Genomic DNA, 26018 nt, shown 5'->3' with positions numbered 1-26018 from the left:
ACAAAACCCTCGGCGGATCCAACCTCCCTTGGAAACTACAGACCTATTTCCCTCCTGCCTCTTCTCAGCAAGATCCTTGAAGGGATTATTAACTGGCAGGTAAGTTCTTATCTCGAGGTAAACCAGCTTTTGGACCCTTTGCAGTCAGGTTTTAGACCTGGGTTCAGTACCGAGATGGCGACTCTAGAGGTAACAGATTCGCTAAGACTTACTGTTGATGCAGGAGGGTCAGCAATCCTAGTTCTATTGGATCTCTCCGCAGCCTTTGATACCATCTCGCACCTTAGGCTGGCGTAGAGATTCATGGAAGCAGGGATCAACAGAATGGCACTCAAGTGGCTTAACAACTTCCTCTCAGAGAGATTCCAAACAGCGGTACTGGGCCCCTATTCATCTAAAAAAATCACCTAAACAGAGGAGTGCCACAGGGCTCCTGTCTGAGCCCAACACTTTTTAATTTATACATAGCCCCACTGGCTAAGATTGTGGAGCAATTAGGTTTTGGTATCGTCTCCTACGCAGAGGATACGCAGTTGATCTTTAATATCGGATCTAATCCCCCTCTAGACAAAACAAGTTTTGCCAACGGAATGCTTACCATTGCGAACTGGATGACTGCAAATTATCTCCAGTTGAATCCGGATAAGACTGAACTGATGTTACTAGGCAAAGCAACAGACGTCTGGTCAGATGATTGGTGGCCACAAGAGTTAGGGACTGCACCATCACCCAAAGAGACAGTGAAAAGCCCGGGACTAAAGTTGGATCAAGCTTTAAATATGAAAGCCCAAGTCTTGTCAATCACAAGCTCATGTTATTATTCCCTCCGACTAGTGAGGAAAATACTACCTTACATTCTGTTCCACCATCGGAGAACCCTAGTTCAAGCAATGGTCACTTCACGACTGGACTACGGGAATGCCCTACTGGCGGAAGTCGGGGAGACGCTTTTGGCCAAGCTACAGGTGGTGCACAACACTGCCGCCAGAACGATCCTCAATCAACCGGCGGGTTCCCCCTCAGCGCCACTGTTAAGGAAACTTCATTGGCTATCAGTAAAAAAGAGGTCATTCTTTAAGATCTGTTGCCTGACCTTTAAAGCAGTCAATGAGACTGGCCCAATGTACCTGCGGAACAACATATGGAAATACACCCCTAGTAGGCATCTGAGATCAACAACTCAGTATTTGCTACAGTCCCCGCGTATTCGACTGGTCAAGACGGGAGGGAAAGCCTTCTTGTACCTAGCACCCAAGTATTGGAACCAACTTCCGCTGGGACTGCGCACTATGACGAGCTACAATGGTCTCAGGAAACAGTTGAAAGCTTATTTATTTTAAACTTATTCTCGTTTCTTCATCTTTAGGGAGGTTGTCTTGTCTGGATAGCGCCGCGATGCCCCAGGGTGAGGTGAGCGCTTTATAAACTATTAAACTAAGAGACACCAACCCCGTGAATGGGTGCTGTGTATATTAATGCAATTGAATTTGTTTTGAGTCTGCATTGTTTTAGGGGTTCAGGAACACCACTTATACCGAAGTTACTCCTCTGTTATGCAGTGTTTGGAAATCATATTTTGTTAGTGTTCACAAGCAATATACGTTTGCAATCACTGCTTAATCTTGCCATCATTTCCATAACTATATTGTTGTGTTATTGTGTTGTTTGCTTTAGGATTGTGCAGATGTTCACAATCATTTAGTGACCTCAAACAATATATACTGTGCATAGCCATGGACCCTATTGTTCTCCTATATTGTGTTGCACTGGCATTTTGCTGTGTATTGTGTTTTTGCTCCTGTTTATACACTAAGGGCCCTATTACGAAGGTGGGCAGACTTTGCCCGCCCGCCACCGTAACGGAAAATGGGACGACCACCAGAGGTGCGGCGGTCCAGCAAGGTCAATTAGGATGCGCCCGCCACACTGGCAGGCGCATTCCTGCTATTAACATTGCGGCGGGCGGTGCTGTAAACAACACCCGCCGTATGTGGTGCATCGCAATACACAACGTGACAGGCACCGAGCGGTGCCTGCCACCTTGTGCATGGCAATGTACCCCCCCACAGCAGCCCCCCACAACCCCACCCACCCCAGGGGTCCCCAATGGGACCCCAATGTCATTTACCGCATGCCTTTCCATGGCAGAGTCTCCGCCATGGAAAGGCATGCACACGGCATGCCTCATAATATGGATGGTGGTGCCTGCAAGGACCCGCCACCATGTTTTGTGCCTTTTCCGCCTGGCCAGCAATCCGGCCGGTGGAAAAGTGGCACACGGACTTTCCATCCGCTGCTGTACCCACCGCCATGCTAATGTGGCGGTAGGTAAATGGGCTGTTGATCGCTGGTGTATCGCCACCGCCGCAGGTGGATCGCAACCGCCCGGCCAGCGGTGGTGATTCACCCGCGATCATAATGGGCCCTTAACTGTATTGACATATTCAGCATTCTGAGTACAAAAACATTTGAATAATATTTTAAACATTGTGTACTCGGAACTCTGTACCATTCCAAGACTTGTCCAACGCCACCTCCCTTGAGCTAGTTCTTGACTACTTGACCATGTCTACTCGAAGAGTGATGGATGTAGCATATTGATATTGTAACACTAGGATAATGGGGTTCTGGGGCATACCTTGAACAGGAACTATGTGATATGCAGGGAGGTGTTAGTGTGTGGTTATGGGAAGTATGATGTAATGCTCAGTGTGCGAGTGAATGTTGACGTATAAAGTAATGCTTAACTGCAGCTCCCGTGTGGTGTAATATATTTGCATGCTCTAGAGCTGAGGAAGACACTACAACTGGCAATGAGAAGGGGCTCCATACCCGAAAAAAACATGACTACTCAACCTGAGAGTTTGCAATGGTACGTCAAACTGCCTGCATGTGCCACGTGACCCCAGAATCAATGCAACAAAGTCTGAGACCGGCAGATGTGGAGTCCAAGCCCTGGACCAGCCCATATACGGCCGCAGAAGAAATCGAAGGCCCTGAACAGGAGCATTTTCAAATGCCCGTCAAAACCACCAGTGAGGTGGTAGATATAGACGCTGTGCCATGTCCTGATACAGAGCAATTAGTCAGACGAAGGAAGAAATAACGATAATGTCAACAAGGTACATGAAGCAGAGAACCTACTCACCATCATGGGTGTTTAAAGCATAGTTTGACCCATGCTGAGCCACAAGGCTGGTGCTTGCAGAAGTTGTTGGAGTCGGCCTGCACTGCGATCACCTGGACGGCAGGTGTCAATAAAATGGCGACGGAAGGGAGCGCGAAATACAATGCAGCTGTGTTCCTGAAGCCACCACCTCCTTTCGACACCTCTAAAAAGCAGAACATTAGTGCCAGGTGGGCTGCATGGATGACTTCATAGATGCGTTAGAGGAAGAAGATGACAAGAAGATCATCAAATATTTGAAAATCTTTGCAGGTGATGGAGTGAAAGAAGGCTAACGAATGTTTCACAGACTGATGTAACGTCGTACTGAAAAGTAAAAGCAGCGCTCAAAGACAAGTTCAATCCAATGCTAAATGTCCATTTTAAAAAGTGACTCTTCAACCAAGCATGACAACAGGTTGGTGAAACAATGGATGAGTTTGTTGAAAGATTTGATGCACTCATTAATCATTGCAAGTTATGTGACTTCACAGACAAAGAAGCCATGTGCCTCAGAGTCATCTGTGGCTGCCTTTCAGATTCTTTTAGAAGGCACAGGTTGAGGTAAACATACTATCTAGAGAAAATGCTGATGGCTGTGAGAGCAGAAGAATGAGCAGATTGACAAGCTGCTGTCATGAAAGCAGAAACAGCACACAAGGAATCAGCAATGACGTGAAAAGCAAACACAAGCATAAACAAGATGCACGTAAGTCGACATCTTCAAACAAATCAAAGCTGTGTTTGCAATGTGAATTTTTGTTTCCCCATGAAGGTAAATGTCCAGCCCTAGGACAAGTCTGAAAAGGTTGTGGAAAAGAGAACCATTTCATAACAGTGTACTGAGCCAAGGAAAATTTGAGTGCATCACTACGGAAAGAAAAGATGGATCCGAGAATGTTCTAGAAGCACTTTTGCCATGCTCTCAAAACCAAAAACCAACATCAGCTGTGAAAAGTAGAAACCAAGCAAAATCAATCATAAAGTTCGTCGGCAAGGGTTCTTCAATGGCATAATCGAGTACCAGCTAAAATGATGGGTGTGCGCTAATAAATACCAAAGGACGGCATGCACATGTGGGGTTAGCTGCCTGTAAAGAAGATCAAAATTCAAGGAAAACACACCAAACAAAGGGACAGGCATCATTTGTACACTGTCCCAAAATCACATTGAGAGTCAACAATCACTCAAAACTTCATCATAGACAGTGGTGCATCGATTAACATCAAGCCAGTAGAAAGGTTTAACAGCCTATCCCCTGTGCTCTGCCTCACTCCATTAGGCACAAAAGTATATACCTGGGACGCTTCTAAACCATTACAAAGTCAAGGGTCGTTCACAATGGCAATGCAATACAAAAAGAAATCAGTGCAGGCCACCATTCATGTTCAACAAGGGACCTCATCTAGTGCATGCTTGCTCAGTTTTGTCACCGCTGCTAACATGTGGTTGATATCTCTCAACTAAAACCTCTGTGCTCAGTCTGAGATCATGAGCCAATTCCTGTCACTATTCCGTGGCCTGGGATACTCCAGAAAATAAAAGTGCAGCTTCATATAATTGAAGACATTCACCATGTTGCTCAGTGGCACCGTAGAGTTGCTTTTCGTCTACAAGGAGCTGTAGAGCTAGATTTGGAAATACTTTAAAAACATAACATCATTGAACACTCTACAGGCCCTATGCCATCAGTTTCGCCCATAGCAGTTATGCCGAAAAAGGATTGTAGTGGAGCAGTGTGCATTTGTGTTGATATGCACCAAGCAAACAATGCAATTGTGAGACAGAGACACCCTGGTCCACACATATCGGATATGATCAAGTAATTGAACAGACCTGAATAAGGGATACCATCGGCAGATAACTCGGAAGGCAATCCTAAACCACACTTTCTCAATTATATTGTTCATGAACTGAGGCATGCAGTAATGTTACTAAATGAAATGCACTTTTTAGATGTAACATGCACATTAGGAAGATTTGTGGTGGCTGTCAAAAGCATTTTTATCAGTTTCTTAAAAGAGGGTTTCAATTATTTTTATGAAATGTACGTCTAGGTGTTCAAAGGGTTTTAAAAAACGTTCTTATATTAAATGATGAATTTGGATACTAGTGATTTTATTCAGCTTTTACATGAAAGATGACAAATTTAGATATAATGTGATTTTAACTGTTTTATATAAGTTCATGATTTTGTATAAAAGTGGTTTTGTAATGTTTTAAGATTAAGGTAAAAAAATAAACATCGTTGACTGACTGATACCATGAACTTGGAAGAGAACTGCAGGTATATTACTACTTTTTTTGACTCATTTTTGGTTTTTTCGCATATCAGAGACTGAGTTTTCAGCAGCTGAGATATTTTAGGATGTTATTTGCTGAGTAATCTAACCTGTTGCACATGCTTTTAATTACAATGACAACATGCTAGTTTTTGGGAAAACACAGAAAGAACAAGGCAAAGCCCTCACCCAACTGTGCCAGTTAGTTGCTGATGCAGATCTGATTCTGGATGAGCAAAGTGTTGACCCTGCACAGCCACCATAACTGTGGCTTTCTCCCCGGCTCCTAGCAACTGCTCACGTGATCGGGACTAAACCCCGCCCATCACGGAAGCGCGTCGGCAATAATACTTTCCTCGAACGCCCGGTTTAACACTAACAGGGCAGAGGACGGAAGTAGGTTACCGGCCAGAGACCTCGCAGTAAAACTGTAAGTAAAAACTAAGCCAGATACGCCCACAATGCACACGGGCATAGCAAGCTCACTGAGCGCCGTGGCGCTTTTCCTAGACACGGCTCGGAGCCCTCAAGCCGGTCTCCCTCTCACTAACGTCTTTTCTGAAAACTCTCATTTTCAGAATACGTTTCAATACGAGGATAACCTCCCTTGCCCTATGAAGTCAACCATTACTCCATTGAGAGTGAGCCTTGGTGTTTGTTTGTTTTATGTATTGTCAGTGTGTCTGTTTTATGTTTAGCAAATAGAGCATGGCAGTGCATGCATCATCAAATTGATATGACCTCGCCATCACTATATGGTATGCGAGATAGTACCACGCCACCATAATTACTGAGAAGCGCGGTAGTTGTGTAGATATAGAATCAACACACAGCACTTTTAATTATAAAGTGTGCAAGTTGCGGTTAATACCCACCGCCCTTTCATGGCCATACACATCCACATCCTCTCACGGACTATGGTCTTAATTGAAGATAAATTTTGTCGCGCCACAATTTTTGGTGATACAAGACAATCACAGTCTCATTGGGAGTGATAGCATGCAGGCACAAAATTTGAAGCACTGCACTACGTAACAGGCATGTACAATGTTTAATATCTGACAATTGTCTTCATCTTCCTTTACAGGCATTTTTGATTTTTCAAGCTCACCCACTGTGGTGCTAGCTGATACCACGGGCACACTTTTGCCATTCAGTAGTTCCAGAGAGTAGGACCGGGTGCGTCTTTTAGGGGACGCAGACCATCCACTCTACTGGTTTTGTGGTCCTGAAGAAAACCTGGTTAATCATAACCTTCATGGTTGAAACATGTAGACCAGACACATACAGAGATACGCGGGTTCATTATTGCCCTCACTTTATCTCACCACGATTTTAACATTGTCCAGTTGCTTGCAAATAAAGTTTTATTTTCCTCAAGTTCAAACCAGGACAATTTTTAACACACGTACTTTTTCTTTTTCACGCACCTTCACTCACAACCTGCTCCACTGTAATCAGGTGTTGTAGCACACCCTAATGACGCTAGGTCATTAGGGTGGACCCCGATGATGAAGCATGTCATCACTAGGTGATGAGTGAGGGGTTTTTTAACAAAAGGAGAACTTTTTCCTTTTGTCCAACCACCCACCCCAGTAGGAATCTGTGATTTCTCGTTGGTGGTACTCCTTCTTTTGTTTCTACTGAGCAAAGTGTGAGTCACAAAACCAAACGTACGTTTTTTGGGCACATATTCTCTGATGGGGGAAAATAATCCAGACCCCGAAAAGTTGCACACACTATCATTCGTCCCCCCTTCCCTGGACGTTACCATGCTGCAATCCTTTCTAGACATGGCCTGCTATTGTTAAAGATACATTTGCAACTTTGATACAGTGAGTGCCCCTTTAGGAGACTTGTCAAAGTGAAATGTCTCATATTAGTGGTCTCCTGAATTTGATCAGAGTTTAAAAGAAATTAATCGTGCAATTGATAAAACAACTGAAATGACCTACTTCGACCCCAAGTTATACACCGAAATAACAGTTGATGTGAGCCTGGTGGCCTGGGGGCGATGTTTGCTCAACACAATGGCCACCCAAATGCTCAGCGACACATTGGGGTCTTTGCCAGTTGAAGTCTGTCTGAAACAGAATTTGCCAACTCTCAGACGGAGAAGGAGAGTCTGGCTGTGGTGTGAGCCGGCAAACATTTTCATGTGTTCCTCTATGGAAAATGATTCACTTTCATCACGGATCACCAGGCGTTTCTCACCATCTTTGGAAAACCTAAGGCTAAGATGCCCTCTCACATCGAAAGGTGGGGGTTAAGGCTGCACGAGTATGACTATGATATTGTACACAAATCTGGGAAGGATCAAAACCCAGCAGATTACTTTTCACGAGTGTCGCTACATTGTCACAGTTCGACATCCAGGATGGCTGAGTAATATCTCAATTTTATTTTATCCCCTATGGACAGCATTTCCGTCGTGGGGATTATGATGTCGTTTCCTACAGGCTTTTCATGTCAGGTTTTCCTACATGAAAAGCCTGTCAGAAAGTGACTTTGGGGGCCCCTAGGAGGGCACCCATGCCTCAGGGGCCTCCGGTTGGGGGCCACCAATGGCACCCCCTGTTAATCCCTGCACTGCGTGGCAGGCACCTCACAGTGCCTGCCACGCAATGCAGGGATTAACAGAAACTCCCATTTCTCTATGGGAGCTTGTGCTGTAGCCGATTTCCAAATGCAGCACAAGCTCCCATAGAGAAATGGGAGCTTGCAACCTCACCATGTGCAGTCACATCGTAATTGCGATGTCGTTCGGATGCAAGTCCGACCAATATCGTAACAAGCCCCTAAGTGTCCACCTATGATGCCCTCTAGAATGCTTACTCTGATGGCATTGGATCAAAACTTTGAAAGTGAAAACTTGGGAGGGATAATGCTTAAAATGAAAACCTTGAAAATGTCCTTGTCAAATGTGTTATATTTACTGCTTAAATTACTATAATTTCCCAGTGAAAAAACTATAAGAACCACAGCAGAATAGGGGCAAGAGTGATGAGAGGAAAATGTACATAAAAAGCAAAAGGAGGCATAGGCTAAGATTTATTAATTTAAAAAAGAAACCAAAACCCTGTCAATAACGAAGAGGTGCGAGGTGAGGATCCACTGGGGGCGGCATAGATGGTTGATAGAGGTGTGCTGGTTCTTTCTCTGTTCATTAAAGATATTAAGAGGGTAGGTGACAAATGCAAAACAAATATGAGAAAAATTAACATTGACGTTAAACAATATTGATGATTTAACATAATTCAGTATGACAAACATTTCTGCACATGTATCTCTGAGAAGATTAGTACCCAGGGGAAAAAATGAGTGCTACTCATTGCAACATGGAAGGCCTCAAGTGTTCTGAATCTGAGTCGCTTCGAAGCAGAACTACTATACTGTAACTCTAACCAAAACACTGGCACATGCACGACTATTTACCCATTCCAGTGCATAACATGAGGCGGTGTTGGCAGGTAAAGTGAGATTAAGATGCAATGAGTGTTGTGTGGTGAATGAAAGAGGCATGAGGTTGAATCAAGACAACGCAGTCTTAATATTTGGCACACTAACATTCAATAGCTTCTGAACAAAACTTTTGGCACCAGCTCTCATTCTTTTACAAATTAAGCACTGTCCCTACCTACACTTAAGCACATGCAGATACACCAAAAACCAAATCTAAAAGCCTAAGAGTTACTCTTGGATTAGACATAACACATAATTCTAAGATTGGAGCAGTGCTTGTTGCCTAACACAGCTTATTTCTTTTTCTTTCAAAGCCAAACTTCCGTCTGACCCTCTAGCAAAAAAGTTAATAGTTGTAGAATTATAAAATCTACTATAAACTCCTGGATCGACAAAACAAACTCCCTATCTTGCTATGCTAGACCCCAATGTGAGAGAGAGAGAGAAAGAGTGAGAGAGAGAGAGAAAGAGAAGGGAAGAGAGAGAAAGAGAGAGACGCATGCACGCAGGCATGCGCACACGCAAGCATCGATACATACGAACTAGGCCAGGGCCGGTTTTAGTACTAGTGGTGCCTGGTGCGACAATTGGTCTTGGCCCCCCCCCCCCATGACCTTCATCTCGACTGACCTCCTCACTCCTGGAACAGTGTCCTTCATCACTCTATACCCCCTCTCTCACACGCATTTAATTTGTTTTAGAGCTTCTCATACCAGTGTAGTGTGTAAGACCATTTTACATCACACACACTAGACAATGAATCATAAGTGCATAAATCTGTGTATAGGGAAAGTTATACAGGACAACGAGGGCTACAAGGTGTAGAAGTCGTATGTCATTCAAACTAGTAGGCAGAATATTTTAAGAGTTCTTGGTCTGAAGAAGTACAAACTCAGGATTTAAAATGTACCACATTGATTGGGGTTGGCTTAGCTAATAAGAATGAATTCCTACACAAACAAACCCTTTTTAGCAACATTAGGATAATGAAAGACTGGGGAAAAACATAACACTCCAACCTATACTGTGTGAGCTGCATATAGCTTGTTGATGATAGTTCGTAAGTCACTGTGCTATAGTAACTTATGAGCTGCATGTAACAAAATGATCTCTGTGACAAAAGCAGTAATCCACTCAGCTATCCACATAAAATACAGTTCTGTGATTTTCATGGTACACATTGTTTGTAGCGGGAATATTAACCCCCCCTTCCCCCCCCCGAGCTACTTTATGATAAGTCAAAACTTCCACTAGACAAAACCCCATCTCAGGAACATTAAACACCAAAGTTATCTTGACATTTTTCTTGCTGCCTGAAAACTTCTGGACACACATGGAACTCTGCAGCAGGTGCTTTTAAACCCATAAGTTATTTCTAAACACAGCACTACCCAGCCAGCTCAGTGCAAGGTGTGGCTACACCGGTTGCAGTGACCTAAAGCCAGCCCTGAACTTGGTTTCATCAAAAGGCTGAAGGCGCACTCATTGAGATCTGACACAAGTTTTTCTTAGTCCAAACAGTTAAATTCTTTATTTCGGTAATTTTACCAAGAGATTTACACAGCCAACGCGTTTCGTTCCATGTAGGAACTTCGTCAGGGCTCTAATAGGTATGTGCCCAATCGGCATGGAAACTTGAAATTGGTCGGTGCAAGCTAATAGAGATAAGCACCATTCGGGGATAGCGTCATCCAAGAAAAAAATATATATGGTACTCCTGTTGTGATTCTGTCACAAGAGCAGTTGACACTTGTTCCCGATAGTTTCAATTAAATAAGAACAACACCGTTTGCAGGAACAATAAGAGTGAACTTGCAAGCACATATATCCAAGGACAAGTGAAACAATGGAAAGAAGAAGCACTTATTCGGCTCCTGAGAAGCAATATAAGCTGGATCCTAAGCGGCGACTCCCGGCATGGTAACTGGGATAACGCGATCGCGATTGGACTAAAAAAAATCTCAATGAGTGCGCCTTCCGCCTTTTGATGAAACGAATTTACCGGAATTGTACCTGGGGACGACGGGGACAGGAAGTGTGTCGCACCAAAGTCAGACCTACTGTCGATACTGGTGTTTTGGTTGTGCTAGACCTCAGTCGGTAGTCCTGTTCTCCAGGCCTGAATTTAATGGCTTGTTAAATAACTAAATACAAGTATTACAAATTCAGAACATGTGAACCTAAAAGAGTTCAGTGGACAACTTTGAACTCAAACAGAACCCCACAACACATCATCCAACACAAAAATAAATTGCACACAACTCTGCTCACATAACTAAGCCCAACCTGGGGCCTGATTGGCCGAGTATAGGGGCTGAGGAGAGATTAGAACACTAACTGGGAGGCAAGAGGACATCCTAGAATGCCCGTCTCTGGATAGAGCCACCATTATTACCCAATGGATCTGCCTTATCCCAGCAGAGAAATACAACATCACAAAAGAGCTCATTCAAACTATGGAGCCAGCTCCTCCTAGAATGTCCTGGCAGATTCAAACTGGGGAAAAACACAACAGCTCCCCTTATATTCCATTCTGAGTCTACCTGGGTAAGGGACAACTCTCCTCTTCTCACCTTTAGCTCCTTCTACCACAGCAAAGTATCTGGATATTGGTCAGGTAGGAACAACAATAGTTGTTCATCCATTTGGACAGCCTTCCACTCTATCACATTCGCAGGACTTTTTTCCTCTGCATTTGTCCACAGCTAGTGGCTATGCATGGATTGAGGTAGGCACCCTCAGAATTCTGAGAGATAAGTCTGTCTGCAGGTTATTGAGGACTTCCAACCTCATGTCAAGGTTCATGCTGGAATACACCGCATAGGTCATAAAGGTTGTCGAATCTTCCACACTGCTTGCTAAAGCCTACACATGATTATCTACCCTCTGGAGTCTCTGTGTTGCCTTTTCCAGTCTTGTCTCCATCATAGCTATCTGTCACACAAGGCCCTTCAGTTTACTCTCTACTGCTCTCAATAATTGCAGACGGGAAACATCCATTACAATGCATTCATTACAATGCAATGCTATTACAACGCAACTGTTACAACACAACTGCCTTTACATCGCATGCCTTTACAATGCATGCCATTACAAATAATGTCACTACAAATAATGTCACTACAACGCATGCCATTACAACGCATACCATTACAACGCATGCCATTACAACGCATTATACGGTAAGTAATGGAGATTTTTTAGTTTTAGGGTGGGTATGGGTTTTGTGGTAGATAGGAATAGTAATTTTTACTCTTACACTATCCGATACTTTCCCTACTGCAGTCACTGGAGTGGGAATAGTCATTTTTACCCCTACACTATCCAACGCTTACCCTACTGTTGCACTCACTGGAGTGGGAATAGTAATTTTTACCCCTACACTAACCAACACTTACCCTACTGTTGCCCTAAAAGTATTATGTATTTTAATGCTATGCGTTGTAATGATATGCGTTGTAATCGAATGAGTTGTAATGGTAGTTTTTAAAACTGCGTTGTAATGGCATGCGTTGTAAAATCATGCGATGTAATGGTAGTTGTGATGTAAAAACCGTGTTTTAAAAGCATGCGTTGTAATTGTTTGCATTGTAACGTCATAAATTCCTTGCAGACCTGTCTTCCAAGTCTGCATATAGGATGTTGATAGATTTCATCAGAGCCTTTTACTCAGTAGGGAGTTTGGCTTTACCAGTCAGGGCCTTGTCATTTCCTTTGGAAGTACTTCTCTGGGTCATAGGTTTGTATCCCCCAAAAAATCCTCCTTCCTACTCCTCCCTTTCCCCCTTCCTGTCTGCCAGGGGGCCTGGTTGTGGAGACTTTGCAAACTAGTTGCCCCCATTTCTTAACTTCTCTAGAGTCAGACACGGTGATGAGATGGAGCACTGCCCCTCAGTCCTAACTTTCTGTAAGGGGCATCTGCTCATCTTCCAAGGTATTTCAGTTTACTCTCAGTGGCTTCTGTCACGATGCGGTCCAGATGGGAGCCAATCAAATCTTCAACCACTCTGATTTGTGCCCAACCGAGAATATCCACTCCCCCAGATGGCTGACCTCCTACACCCTTGCCTCCTCTATACAGATCGATGATCTTGGGCTTCCCCTTGCCTCACACCAAAGGTTAGCTCCACTTAGCCCAGGAATACTTGCTGGGTGAAAAGCCGTCAAGGCATCAGAGATGTGATCCACATCAAGGCAGTCTCAGGCGTGCCATCAAGCAATACGCAACAGTTTTGGCTTGGTGTTAGTGCATCTGATGGGTATTCTGTGTCCATTGAATGCCAGTGCAGCTCAGCGAAAGAGAGACAAGGTTACAAATGCAGGGCAGATTGGAAATGCTAAACAATGGGGCCATGACCCTCTACTGTAGAAATTTGTCTTCGTGTAGAAGTTTGATGAGAGTTCGATGAGAGTTACCACTTGAGGCAGGAGGATCATTGTCTTTCTGGGCTTCAGTCCTGAGACCCACTGTAAGTGGCAACTGCTCCAAGATGTTTGGTAATCGCCCCTGGTCACAGAAAAAAAGATCAGGATCCCGACTGAGAGAAGATCAGTCAATTTGCCTTTAAGAAGCTTGAGAAGGCTGAATTGTCCTGGACAGTATCTCTAAATTGCCATGTGGTACCTGGATGTTTTATGCTTTTTGCCTGCATGTGTACTTTTTTGACTCTATCTACCAATTATGACGATTCGTTTTTATGACATTTACAAATAATGTTTAGTGATGTTGTCCATTTTGCTTCCCTGCACGGTCCAACCTCAATTTTTCCCCTACCTATAGTCCTCTTGTATTGGGCCATTTTTGGGGAAATTCTGCCTTTTGGTAAGTATAATGCTGAAATGTAAGTCAACAAAGGTCCGGTGGTTGTAATGCTGTTGAGTTGCAATGTGGTGGAGGGTTAAACAGATGTTCTTTGCTTCTTATTAAGAGGGATATTTTGTTCTGGTGGCTGACTTTAGCCTTTCAACTTTAGTCCTTTCTTTTGTCTTTAAAAATATCCTGTCAGCATAGGTACTGCTAAAAGCCTATATTGCTAAGCCTTAGTTGAGGCAAGAGAAAACAAGCATTTGAAATGCAATCGGTCTTGCTTTTGGGACCTTATATGTATTTAGCTATACAGCACATTAGCCTGGGTGCTGAAACATCTACTGTTCTTTAACATGGAGGGAAAGTAAGCACCAAACTGCGTGACATGCCAGGTATGGGGACACATGCAGAGAAATATTGCCTTTCAGCAGGTCATGGTATAGTCCTAAGCTCTGTTTTTAATATAAAATCAAGTCCTTCGGTGGTCATATCACTGAAAATACAAAATTTGAAAAAAATATTATTGTCTATGGGTGCTCGTGGAAGACAATTTCTATGGACTGGATTCTAGAGAATGCTAAAGTGATTCTGGTATTTTACTGGCCTCTTCTGGTCGTTTTCTATCAAAACAGTTAAATAGAGGCAGTTGAACAGAAAAAAAGTCCCTACGCTGAAGCAGACAAGTCCTAGGGCTGATCTCCAGAGCCCACAAAGTACATTCACATATAAGTATATACTAAAGTATATACAAGAGGTCTTGAATGCTCTACCTAAAAAATCAACTAACATTGTTATTTTGCTCTGAATTAGGCTACAGGAATACATTGAGGAAACATACTGGAAGGGAAAATTCCTGTAATAGGAAAGATGTAATACACAATTATCCTTCGCAAATGCCTAGTCAAAAGAGTAAAGAGCACATGCAAAAGCAAAGAAAATAATGGACTTTATGTTATAATTGCATTATGATGGGAATGAATAGAACCATACATCATGCTATTGTTAGTAAACATCAAGGCTTATGACTTATATGTTTATCAACAATATTTCAGGAACTGATCAATTTCAATTTTCTGGGAGCATCTAGAGCATAAGTGAGTAACATGTTCCTTCACTGCAAACAGACACACACACACGTCACACAACTGGACAAACACAAAGTTATAGGAATTTCAGCAACAACATTGAATTTTAATCAGCTTACCCCTGCTGGGAAAAGGTGAGGAAAATTATTGATACTTCATTTTGTTGCTCAGTAAATGAAATAATAAAAGGACAGAAATGGTCATATAATTATAAAATGTGTCATGTATCTACTTCAAGTGGGCACAAACCAATAGTAAATAGGCATGGAAAGTCTACCACATGTGAGACAATTAAATGCAAAAGTGCTTTGGTGAGGAACTATTGATGCAAATAGCATGTCAAAAGACTTACAGTGGGAAACAGCCATCACATCACATGCGTTACAACACATACGATTACAATGCGGTCGTTACAACGACCGCATTGTTACATCGCAGTACCATTACAATGCAAGTCATTACAACGACTTGCTCTAGGGGGTGCTTTAAACTAAGGAATAGTATAATTTACTATTCCAACACCTTCCCTACAGTTGCACAGAATGGAGTTGGAACAGTAAATTATACTATTCCTTAGTCCAGCTCTCCCCCTAGAGCAAGTCGTTCTGGCACTGCGATGTAACATCGCGGTCATTGTAACAACCGCATTGTAATCGCATGCGTTGTAAACGCATGCGATGTAAACAGCTATATTCTTTACAGTAGCTTTGTAGGTTCCCAGGAGTCAATAGTAGTGTGTGTGTGGAGACAATTGCTCCATCACTCTGCGTCCAATACTTATACACCAAAGTAATTTTCCCATTTCTGTGGCACCTTATTTATGGACTTGTTTGAAGTGTGTCATATCAAGATATGGAGGGTAGAAAGCTTCCTAACAGTAAAATCAATTAATTAAGGGGCATATGTACAAGCCCCTGTCGCCACCACAACATCACCTATAGTGAGGTTGTGGTGGCGATAGGGGCTGCGCCTTATGTATAAGGCAGCGTTAAGCCAATTAAAGTGGCTTAACGCTCCCTTGTACATAAGGCCCCCTGTCACGCAGTGGCTAGCGTGAAAGGGGCGTGCAGTGGGTGTTGTGGTGGGCGTTCCACCGCAACACTCATTGTATCTGACGCTGCCCCCATGTACAAGGGTGGCGTATATAGGAGGCAGCGCCAAAATTAAGACCAGGAAAACCCTGGTCTTAAGTTGGCGAAACGATGAGAAAGGCATTATTTCTCCTCGTTTTTGCTTTTTCCACGTGTGCTAACCTGTGCAGCACACATGTAAAAAGTAAAATGCCATGGTTTGTTTATGCACAGGAAGTTTTCCCTTCCTGTACAAAAACAAACCTTTCCGAAAAGTGCCATTTTGCCACTTTCATGTGTGCTGCATGAAGAAGCACACAAGAAAGTGACAGAAGGGCATTTTAGGATTGTTTATGTGCAGTAAGGGACACCAGCCTACAAATTAACAATCCTCTCCTGCACGCAGACACCCTTGCACTCTTGTGCAAGAGTGCCTGCGTTGGCGCTAAGTTGCAAAACTTAGCGCCATCACATTGGGGAAACGCAGGCTGCACCACATTCTTGTAAATATGGTGCAGCCTTGCGTTTCAGTAGTGGCGGAGCATGTCCTTAAGCCAAAGAGGCTAACGACACGCTCCGCCACTTCCTTATTCATATCCCACTAAGTGTTTCATTTGCTGCATGTGTGTCAGGGATTTTAAGGAATAGAGCCCAAATATTTCTGTCACTTTCTGGCAAGCTGGGAAATTGTAGAAAATCAAGTCTGGTAGAACAATATTGGTTCCCAGAAACATAAGTTATAAATCTCGCAACAATATACAGCTGACAAACTGTGACAATACCAACGCAACTACATAATCTTTTCAACAACTTCCTGCCCACTCAGATAAAGGCACAGTTGTGATTACCTTTCCACGAACATCACCTTATCATTCTTGGACAGCCACATTTTCTGCAATACACTGACTGGATCTGGAAGAGAGTCATAATCCCTTGTATCAGCACTTGTTTCTAGAGCCCTCAAGCTGTGTCATAGTTAGCTTAATTATCTCAGACACCAAATCTAGTTAGAAAACGCCCATTGTTTCTGCCACATGTTAAAAATTGGCTGCACTGTCGCAGGACTCTAAATGTGCGGTCGCTAGCCCAATCTTCACATGCGGCTGACATCGTTTCTGGAAGGCTATCCCAACTTGTCCATTATTCCTATAACAGGAACTACCAGCTTGTTGACTTCCCTAAGATACCCCTTGTGTGATATATACAGGCATGACTTGGAATATATACAAAAGTAGGGCTGGTAGGATATTTTTGGCAAAACCAGTATACCCTTCAGAGGCATCAAAAACGACCCCATCATGTCAATTATTTTATTATATGTTTCTGTGCTTCTACCAGATTTCTATTGCAGAGGGCTGGTATTGCCCCAACCCCTGAATCAGGGTATCTACACAGAATATTAGTGTTTTTTAGCGGTAGTGCGGAGAGTTGATCCTCTAGGCAGCCTGACAAACGATAACATACTTATTTCTTCCAATGTATTCTAAGTTCTGAAATCATGCCAAAATCTTCTATCTCTTCCAGTAAAATGTGAAATGCTAGAACTGGGTCTCTAATGTAGAGCAACTCATCCCCTGCATATTGGGAAATTACTTTGGGGGCACTCATGTATGTTTTCTCATACAAACCAGTGGTTTAGTTGTCAAAATAGTTGAGGGGAATCTGTTGTGTTTTCCTACATATCTCTGTAGATTTGGATGCCATCTTATTGTTCCATATACATGCAGTTTGGGATGTGTGCAAAAATTTGTTCATTTCATCATTCCTAAGAACTCCTAATTTAAAGTACAAACTCTTTATATGTAGGGGGATGGGAGCACACTGCTTCACCTCCCAGTACAGTTCACCCCTTAGCATTATGGTAAATGCAGTTCATTTTAAATGCTTACTTGAGTTTTTGCTGAAGTATTCCACCAAAGTTGGTGCAGGTTAGTGCTGTCAATCTCTAGACATATCTGTATATCATCCTTCAAGTACCATGCACAAGTGTGGAGTTCCTAAGAACACACACACTGTTCCAGCAGCCAAAGGGACTCACTGCTTCACGGGCTCTGCCTTTATCCTGTGGATAACATAATCACTATATCTCACTCTACTGTTCAGCTTACCTCCTCTGATCAAAGGTAGATGTCTTTAGCAGTCAAATATAACCAGAGAGGAGATGTGCTGTCTCTGTTTCTTTCATTTTGCTTTCCATATAAAAGGTTCTTTTAGGGGTGACCGAGTGGATCTTACTCTGAGGGCAGTTGAATTTTTATACGTGGCATGTGTGTGTAGAGTATCCTTCAAATTGAGGTTGAAAAGTTTGGCCACTGTAGCTCTGAGACATTACAAAGTCGTCTTCTAGGTTGACTGCAAAGGGCACTCATGTGTATTCGACCTGTTGTTCAAGAATTTGTATCTGGTGATGATAGAGCGAGCCATGCCAGGTGGTCTTTGAATGGGCAGAGCAGTCTTAACAATCTTTGAGTGGGAGCACTCTCAGTGGCCATCTTGGGTCTTGTGTACAGGCAATATTTGTCTTTTTGCAGGGGTGGCTTATAAGTCTCATCAGTTTACACGAGAATGGCCTCCATTATTAATCCACATTTTATAATAAATACATTATTCTACCAAGAGAGAGCATTGGCTATCTTACAAAAGACATCTACACCAGTGTTTCCCAAAATTTTAAAAGTGAATTATGTGTCAATCTTAGGATGTCGTTTAATACAACACATACAATGCAAATACCAGTACACAAACTGTATACATTCAGCATTTAGGAAAGCAAAAATTAAGTACATGTCTTTTTGTTAATTTTGAAGTGTGCTGGAAACAGAGATTTTAACAGGATTAAAACAAATAAAGTCACTTTATATAGTTATGCACAAACTATCAATATTTACAGAAACCCCATTTGCACACAGTATAATTTGAGTGCTGTATGCAATATAGTTTAATCAGTAAAAATGTATGTCTGTGCAAGTCAGTGGCAATTTCAATGGAAAATGTGCTTTTTGTAAATCACAATGGGCTACCACACAATGCTTTAGTTACATTAAAAAAATCCCCCTCCTCATGTCCATTAAAGGTTGGTGGATCGTGAAAGTGTATTGTTCTACAAAAGGGGGTCATGATACTAAACAGTCTGGAAACCACTGATCTGCAGGCTGTTTCACCCAGAACTGGGGTTAGAGATAGGGTAACAGCTATTAAAGCTCTTTTTATACAAACCACTGTGAGAACACACAGCTCAAAGAAAGGGCATAAGCAACTGAATATTTTCTAGACAGTAGAATTAAGCCCGTGGCCTGCTGACTCACGTTTTTGAGTGCCAAAAACCAGAACAGGATCTACTAGGAAACACCCTGATAAGAAGACAGTTCGTTGACATACATAAACAGGACAAGAGTTCATAAGGGGAGAGCCTTAAGTGAACCTGAAAGGGAGTCCCCAAGTGGGCGCCTTGATTTCAGCATAGTGTTTCTGGCAGATATAAGTAATATTATAAATTTATAAATGTAGGAACAGAGATGGAAACACTTTCTACCTTTCATAAAACTTTTATTTTGGTTTTGGCATAAAAGCAGGTAGACAAATATATCATACTTAATGCACAACTAAACCACAGCAAATTAGTCAGCGCCTTTCAAAGCTCAACGCACACCTTGGTGATGGGGCCGGGTTCCCTATTTCCAATTTACTTTGGAACCCTCGGTCAATGGACCGTTGGTGCCTGCTTAGTGTAGAGGGGAGAAACACTTTTAAAAACCAATTCAATTATACAATAATTCATGAATCCGAAGAATCAGACTGCAAGTTTTCGGTTAGGGGATTTATTACAAAGCCAAAAATAACTGGACATACAGACACCTCAGAACGAGGTGGTTGTAAAAGTACATTGAAACTAATACAAAGCCAAATCTGCGTACAAGGTTTAGTCACTGGATCACGAAAAGAATGATAAATTCCAATACCAGGATGCATGCAATAAATGCCCCCACTTTAAGATCATACTTCATTGAAGGTTCATTTGTCTGTCCGTACACTACTACTAACATGACATCCCTATTTAGCATTCCCCAGGCAAGTTAGGAAAAGGTGTCAGTGCATGAAGACTTCCTAATAAGTACACTCACGTTGCATGGTTCAAGTAGCCTAAGGTTACAGAGCTCAATCTAAGATGCTTCTTCTCCCTCCATCGATCTCCTCTCTTCTCCTAACGCAACCCCCGGGGCACTGTCCCTAATTCAAAACACCAAATCATAAAACACGCCCGTTAGGTATCATCAGTTTGCCTCATCTTCTGGGCGCCTCCTCATAGGTGGTTTTCCATTTAAAGAAATAATGAAAGTGAGCATATAATCAAATATAGTACATTTATAGAATATAAACAATATGAAGTTCATACGACTTGAAACATAATTAAAGTGCGGGGAGTCTTGAAATTTCTTTTCTTCATATAATCCTTATTTTCATTTCCAATCAGAAGCACAAAGTCCAGCACACGCGTGTCATCCAAAAGATGTACTTCATCAGGGATGTGAATCAGATCATGAAGATCAGCAAAGCAATCTACGAATGTGAAATCTTGAAAGCCAAGAATCTCGTGACGTCTTGTTAATAATATATATTCAAGTTGGGAACAGCTCATGTAAATCACCAAACAAGTTTAGTGATCTATTTAAATATGCATCGATATTCCAATCGCACCAATGTCTTCTGGATTTTCTAAGGATTAATGCCTTCTATCCATGCTGGTGTCATATTAAGTCGTGCCCAAAGTACCGTCCATCTGACCGTGAAATTTCAGGACTCCTGCACTTTAATTTTGTTTCAAATCGCATGAATTTGATATTGTTTATAATCTATACACGTACTATATTTGATTATATGTTCCTTTTCATTATTTCTTTATTCTTAGAGAAGTTTTCTTCTCGTATAGTTTGACCTCTATAGAAGTGGGGTTACGAAAAGTGGAGCATTACGATTCAAACACTCATAGGAACTAATATACTGGTGCAGCCTTTTAAGCCCACACTACGGTTTCTCTAAAACATGTTTTTCTATTTAGTTTCGATACTATCAGCTTCTGGCTTGATCACCTTGATTCCCAGGCCTTCTCCAGTGAGAAAGAACGCCATCTCATATTATCAGCACTCCTTGTACAAATGTACCCTCTCCTTCCCGAGCATAACTCCTAAAACAAAAGCGTTATTCTAACTAAGAAAGAGGAATTTCTCCACCTGCAACAGAAACGTGAGAAAAGACAAATCCAACATGCAAATGAAATTCAACTTTTAAATCTAATATGAGAGCATCCAGGGAGAATACATTTCAGGCCTACAGAAAACAGCCAACATAAGAGCAGGGCACATAGGCTTTATGGAACTACATGTAAATAAACCTTTTACTACGCATTCCTAAATCAACATGTTACATGAACACATCAAATACGTGAATAATTGTAGGCCTCATACATGAATTCAGCATGTTAATGTTTTCTACTAAATACATATATGTTGCAACATTAATTTCTTCACGTTTACATGAAAAGTATACGTAGCACACCACCTTTCACATTATTACATGACACATTCTACTGTCCCATGTTTATACGACAAAAGAATAAATGCAGGTGCGAACTATTCATGATTATGATGCACCCCTACAAATAAAAGAGCACCATCGCGCTCTATCAGTCCTGACTGGTAGATATTTTAAAACATGTATCAGATAACCTCCAGTGTGTTTCCCATCTAAACCGGAAGTACATATTTGCTTCTAAGGCTTACTGTACGGATATGGCATTAATTGTTTATACTCCTTCAACAGGTGGTTGAGTCTTTGTTGTACAAATTAAAGGGTCATTTGAAACCACATAATTAACTACCCACGCCTCGGCTCACTGCTGTCGAGCCATCCTAGCCATGGTATAATTTACCTCAACAGAGCCTTGTGCACAGCACCACGAGGTCTTCAGTGAACAAGAGGCGTGTACTCTGCTCTGAAGAGACCTCTCACATTCAGATGTATGTCATAATTAGGGCTCCCTGTCCCTCTGTATTTATCCATATTTCTTTTTTGGCCATGGTATTGGTATTTATCCCCATTTATTTTGTGTGTAGTCAACAGATGAGATGGTAACTTGTATACTTCTGCATTTACTTAACATGTGCTCTTACTGTGATGCCTTTCAGGTTTTAGCACATTACACAGCCGAAAAAAATAAAATAATAAACCTACACAAAAAAATAGTATAATAGCATATATACATGTTCAGATATGCATTGATTTAAGCACATCTTATTGACATATGTGACTTCCCATGCTGCCAATATATATAGCTATTGGCCTGTAAGTCATCAATCTCAGCATGGTGAGTCATTTAAAAGAAGCCACATTATCTGTATTTTTCTGCCTTTAAAAATATATACAGACAGAAAAAACAAAGTTTTCTGTCTATATTTATCTGTAAAAATCAGAAAAAACTGAAAACTGGGAGCCCTAATCATAACATCGTGGGCAAAAAATGCACTTACAGCTATAGTATGACAATAACATTGGTCACCAAAATGTCGTCAAGGTAAGTGTAGATTTTATTCAATAGCTCTATATTGAAATTTTAAATAAATCTATACATCAGGATTCTGTACCCTCATACCGTATTTCGCTTCATGCACGAAAATAGATGTACGTGGCAATACAAAATATATAATACAAATTTAAAGTTAGTCAGGCAACAATTGGTAGTGACATTTTAAACTTGAGTTTTGAACTTTGAGTTTTACATTCCGAATTTTAAATTGTGAATTTTGGGGACGCGCTTTAATGAATATGGCATGTAATGTGCCATAGCGCTGTTAAACTCACATTGGTGACCTCAGGTGGACATAAGTTCGACCTGGCCAGCAATATAGGACCTCAGCTTGTAAAAGCGGTTGACGCCCATCTCTGTACCATATTTGTCTGGTCTAACCACATCACCCTCCGCCGGCCCCACCCCAGGAGTTGGGGATTTCACGTTGCACAAGTAGAGGAGAAGCAGACTTCCAACTCATTGCAATGGCGGCTTTTACAAGCACAAAAAAGCCAAGTCACTTAACCTGCTACACGTTTTGTCTGTGTTGGGTTGGGGCATCAGTCCAAAAAGGCGTGTTTCTGGTCTGTTAATTTATTGCCGGCCTGTGAATTGCCTAACAAATTCAAATACTGATTTCCAGAAGGGCTGGAGCGGCAAGCACTGCCACACCACGTCAAAGAAGTTTGTTTGGACTTCGGCGCATCTAGGTTCTTTATGGGGGTGGTAACAAATACCCAGCGGAGCCTGGCCGGGGTTAGGTGCATGCGCTGGGCATAATTTTTTTTAAATTCAAATAGTTTTATTTATTTTACAAATGTAACCAAAAACAAATCAGTACAAAAGGAGCCAGTACATTCCAGGCGTCCTGTGAGGTATTGGACAAGACAATAAGGGTCTAAATATGATGTTGGTTGGAGTTGCCTCTGAGCGACACCGTTTCGGGGAAGGAACCACCCATACCATACGTCGGTGGTTTCAATAACCCCATAAGGATGAGACTACACATGGTGCGGTCACAAACTTAAATTTGTCAATGGGAGGTTGTGCGGCGGGCCGAAACCGCTCACAGCACAAGTTCCCATTGAAAAATGAAAGTTTGTAAACATCCCTACACCGTGTGGCATGCACCTCATGGTGCCTGCCACACAGTGCAGGGATATTTAAGGCTGCCCTCCAGGCTAAAATGCAGAGGGCCAGGGGACAATGGGGCCCCCAAAGTCAGTTTACGCCAGCCACTCCATGTTGGAAAGGCCGACATGGATTGGATGTCGGAACCCAACATCATAATCCTGACGGCAGAAATGCCACCCTTAAGGGATTATGAGCTCTTTCTGACTGGCCAACGGGCTCCTTAAGCCTTTCGGAACCACGTTGGATTCCCTCGATGGTGTAAAATCCGACTGCCGTCATCATAATATAGGGGTCAGACTTCAAATCTAAAATGTCAGTTGGAAAGCATCTGACCAGTGGCACAACACACATGCGATGAGTAGTCGAGTATGTTGGAGCGGCATGCTCGGTGTGAGCAAACCTGGTTGGCTCTCTGGAATTCCAGGGGTTTTCGAATCTGCAAGTTTTTTTAATCTTTGGAAGCATCGCAGAGAGGTAACTGCGCATATCCTTCTTTTCCAACCACTCTGGTATGCCATAAATGTGGAAGCTGGCCCTTTAAAGCCAATGACCTTATGGCAAAGGAACTCAATGTTTCTCCCCTCATCAGGCATGCGGCCGTATTAGGATTCCACTGCATCAAGTCTGTAGGTCCACTTTATCGTGGCAAGTATACATTTTGGAGCCCTTCTGTCTCATCAATTTCACTTCGGATATGACATTGAACATTTTGACATACATTTTGGTGAAGTTGGCTCCGATGGCTGATAGCGCCTTGAGAAGCATCTTCGTAGTGAGATCTGGCAGATTCTTGGACCTGTCAGTTGATTTGGAGTGAGTGACCACCTTGGAAACCAGCAGTTGCCAGCCCAAGGACTTACCCTGTGACATGTGGTGCAGTCGAACTGAGGCATACGCTATTGTCAGATTCAGTGTGGTCTGTAGCCATTGAAAGATCTGGGCCACCAAGATGGCCAACATTTGAATAATGTGCACAGGAAGGTGCCTTTGTACTCACCAATCTCCACCACCATGGACCAGGCTAAATGTGCGTGGAGTAGTATTCTGTTGAAGCACGCTGTAGTTACTCGAGAAGTCCTGATACCCCATGCAGTCTTAATGGAGTTAGGATTAGGCCCACTAGGCACTTTTGTCAATGACTGGGGACACTGCGCTTGCTTATCTCCCAGTCTCTTTCAGCCCTCGATGTATGCCTTGGTTGGTTAGAAGTCGCATGAAGGCTATCTGGGCTTCCTAGGGTCATGTGGTGTAACCATGCATTGCAGGCAGTCCTGAGAATTTTCAATAGAGCAGTTCCAGGAAACAGTGTCCTGCACAAAATATGCCCAGGGCCAGAGTAAGCAACACTATCAGGGCGGGCGCACAACTCACCAGGTGAGTGTCGCAGAGTGAACCAGCTGAGGTGCCTTTGGTACAGAGGCTTTGGAGATTTGTAGTATGGGGGTCCCGGCAGGGGGATGGGTGCGATGTTACTTGTGGCACCGGGCAAGGTCACTCAGAGATGCTACTTACCCGGATCTCCAGGCAGGTCACAGTATTGTTGCATGGCTCACGGCTGCTGGCCCGATCGCCTATTGTGTAATCCCAGAGCGGGAGGTTATGATACCGCTACTACCACTGCTGTAGGGGGTCACTGGGAGAGAAGGTGAGTGTGTTGAGACTCTGATCGCAGCGTAGTCTGATTTGCGTATCCCCCGGGGAGGGAGGAGCCAAAGCCCCAATGTTGTTGTTCTTTTGCTGTGGCGGGTGGAGGGGCACATTCGTAGGGTGTCAGAGTGCCCTCGGTTACAGACCCGATGTGGGAGGTCCTCTCTGTACCAATCTGTCAGTGTGGAGTCTAGCTGTGGTAGAGTCCATCCTTAGACCGTGGGCTTGAGTCTTCAGGATGCAGTCCCCTACGAGCAGATTGCCATGTCCCTTGCTTCGGCAGGGACTAATGAACCTTCAACTGACAGTCTGATCAGTGGTGCGAGTGCTCTAGATAGCAGGGCGAGAGGGCAAGCTGTCACCAACCCAGAGCTCTAATGGAGATCAGCCGTCGCGATTGGCTCCAAGCTCTGCCTCCAAAGTATGTGCTTCTGATGGAAGGCCAATTCTAGGTGGTGTACTCACCTAAAATGTACTGCCATTTGATGTTGGTGATTTTTGATCAGCGGACTTTATGCTCTTCTCTCCAAAATTGTAGAAAGCAGGTGAAAACCCTGACCTCAGGGAAATAGCTACAATGTAGTGGGACGAGTCATAATGGAGGTATTTCCACTGAGAGAGGTAGTCAGGTATGGTGTTGTTCTGCATTTTGCTAAGCTGATGTTAGCAGTGCAATGGGTTTTGCTGTGGCTTGACTTCCAATACATGGGTATTTCAATGCTTTGGCTGGCTGAGCAGTGGATCAGTCAGCCTCCACTAAAGATAGTGGCACACCGCATATCCAGGGGTTCTGATATTTTTAA

The sequence above is a fragment of the Lissotriton helveticus genome, chromosome 8 (assembly GCF_964261635.1).
Source record: "Lissotriton helveticus chromosome 8, aLisHel1.1, whole genome shotgun sequence".
Classification (NCBI taxonomy): domain Eukaryota; kingdom Metazoa; phylum Chordata; class Amphibia; order Caudata; family Salamandridae; genus Lissotriton; species Lissotriton helveticus.
Note: the sequence above shows the minus strand (reverse complement) of the source record.